Source organism: Ipomoea nil, unplaced genomic scaffold, assembly GCF_001879475.1.
Source record: "Ipomoea nil cultivar Tokyo-kokei standard unplaced genomic scaffold, Asagao_1.1 scaffold0761, whole genome shotgun sequence".
Lineage (NCBI taxonomy): Eukaryota > Viridiplantae > Streptophyta > Magnoliopsida > Solanales > Convolvulaceae > Ipomoea > Ipomoea nil.
In genome coordinates, this window is record NW_017617189.1 from 2,842,940 (window position 1) to 2,846,091 (window position 3,152).

Consider the following 3,152-nt stretch of genomic DNA (forward strand, 5'->3'; position numbering starts at 1 on the left):
TTATTTAAAAGGTAATTACTTGTCAAAATAGCCTCACCCCACACGTCTTGAGGTAGGCCCGAACTTATAAGCATCGCATTCATCATATCTTTCAATGTACGATTCTTTCGTTCGGCAACACCGTTCGATTGAGGTGAGCAAGGTGCAATACGCTCGTGTATTATACCTACACTCGCACAGAAGTCACCAATAGGTGCTTCGTACTCACCACCTCGATCGCTTTTAACTTTCTTAATCTTACAATTAAGTTGGTTTTCAACTTCATTCTTATAAAGAATGAATTTTTCCAAGGCTTCGTCTTTGCTTTTAAGCAAGTACACATAGCAATAACGTGTGCTATCGTCGATAAACGTGATAAAATATTTATTACCACCTCTCGTTTGTATCGATCTAAAATCGCACAAATCACTATGGATTAATTCTAGTGGTTCAGTTTCCCTTTCAACCGATTTGAAAGGTACTTTCGTTAATTTTGCCTCAACACAAATTTCACATTTGTTATTTGTGTTAATTTGAAAATTAGGAATATGGTCCATGTTAATTAATCTACGTATAGAATTATAATTAATGTGACCTAGTCTACCATGCCACAAATTGGAAGACTCAAGCAAGTAAACGGAATTAACTTTGCTCTTATTCATGATAATAGGCATTACATTGAGCTTAAAAAGCCCATCAGTTACATAACCTTTGCCTACAAACATTCCTAACTTAGACAAAACAACCTTGTCTGACTCGAACACCATGCGAAAGCCATGCTTGTTCAACAGTGAGCCAGACACCAGATTCTTCCTCAGCTCTGGAACATACAGCACGTTGTTCAACGTTAGTTCCTTCCCGGAAGTCATCTTCAGAACCACCTTGCCCACGCCTTCCACAGCAGACTGAGCAGAGTTTCCCATCCAAACCTTCTCGCCCTCGACGGTCTCAAAGGTGTTGAACATTTCTCGGTTGCAACACAAATGCCTAGTTGCACCAGTATCAATGAACCACTCTCGTGGGTTCAAGTCCACGAGATTCACCTCGGCCACCATAGCCGAAAGGCTAATCTCGACCTCCTTCTGATTGCTTTCCTCAACCATGTTGGCTTCAGAACTCTTGTTTTTCTTCTTTGGAACTTTGCACTCAGAGGACTTGTGGCCAGTCTTGCCACAATTGAACCATTTTCTATGAAATTTCTTCTTGGTAATGCCTCCTTTCGGACCTATCTTTTGCTTGTCCTTCTTGTTCTTCTTGGAGTTTTTAGCATGCTCCACAACATTGACTTTAGTGCCAACAGTGACAGAATTTCTGCCATCATTCGTCCTGTTCCCCTCCTCAATTCGGAGTCGCTGGATCAGGTCCTCCAGGTTCATTTCCTTTCGCTTATGCTTAAGGTAATTCTTGAAGTCCTTCCACCCTGGAGGCAGCAAGTGGATAACAGATCCCACTAGGAAGGCTTCACTCAACGTCATGCCTTCGTCACGGATTTCATCAAAGATTAGTTGTAAATCTTCAACCTGACTTAGCACGGTTTTGGAATCAACCATTTTGAAGTCAAGGAATCGGCCAACCACGAATTTCTTTGCGCCGGCATCCTCACTTCGGTATTTATGATCCAAAGCTTCCCACAGCACTTTCGCTATGCCAATCTTGCGATATACATCGTATAACGCATCACACAATCCATTTAGGATGTAGTTTCGGCATAGGAAGTCCGAATCCTTCCAATAGCCAACTGCCATCACGGATTGGGCATCCTGTTCCCTTAGTTCGGGAACCTTCTCGGTCAAAAATCTCGCCAAGCCGAGAGTTGCTAGGTAGAACAACATCTTTTGTTGCCACCTTTTGAAATTCGATCCAATACCGGTGAATTTCTCCGGTCTTTCGGCCGAACCACTCGGTACCGTAGGTACCCGAGTCATGGGAATATATCCCTCGGTGCTCCCACCATCTTGTGAACCAACGTTCATTGGTGTAGCCTGGGAATTAGCAACATTATTGCCATTCCCACCACTGTTGTTCTCAACAACATTCTCCTCCCCGAGAGCTGGCAAAACTGGATTCTCCATTTCTTCTAGGAAATTAGAGATAAACAACCAACGGGAAACGGATATAAGGTTTTAAGATTGTTGGGTAATATGGTTGAAAATCCCAAAATAATAATAATCCTACGGAAAGATTAATATTATATGGGAAAACAGAAAATTGGGAAGGAAAAGGTTGAGTGTTTGGGTAGGGATTTAGCACGAGTTTGAACACGAAGTTCTTTTCTTTAAAACCTTATTTGCTACCTCCCACAAGTGCTAGGAGCGTTGTAGCCTAGGTTTTCCAGGATAAAACATGCTACGATTCCTTGTTTAAGCACCTAAACAAGGAACTCGGCAAACAAAGCAAAGCTGGAACACAGATTGGCTAAAGAAGAGAGTAGAAGCAGAAGTTTTGAGATGAAAAGTTACTGGAATTCCCTTGTTTCTCACTTTGTAAAATGCTACTGCTTCTACCTCTCTTTATATAGGGATGTTGGAGTGATAGCATTCAACATGGCCATTAAATTGGTGCTAAAACCAATTGTGTAACACCTGTAACGGTCACCACTAAGTAGGATTAAACTCAGAATTTAAAAATTGGAATTAAAACAGTATTAATTCCGTAACGGATGAGTTTAATCTTCTGCACTTGCAGGTTTCAGACCGTTGGGGTGCACGAGAGTTCACACTCTCGTGCTGTGGTACACCACGAGAGTACACCTCTCGTGTTCACCGTTGCACGAGAGTTTTGCTCTCGGTGCACCACAACCTCTTGTGCTCTCTGTAGCACGAGAGTGGTGTTTTCGATTTTGGCCGAGCCATGCACCACAACCTCTCGTGCTCTCTGTAGCACGAGAGTGGTGTTCTCGGTTTTGGCCGAGCCAAGTGACTATAACCCTAACTTAGCCCGCAAGGCCAGCCCATTTCCGGACGACATTCGTGCCCGCAGGTGCCGGCGCACGCGAGCTCGGGCTTGATTTCAAGCCTTTTTGATGTCCTCTAGTTGGATTTTGATTTGCACACCCCCCCCCCCCCCCCCCCCCCCGCGCGAGAGAGCCTCTATGCTATACAATTCTACAAGCTTGAAAAGAGCTCATGTATATAAGGGGGGCAAATCTTGTTTCCAAACCAATGTGGGACAAA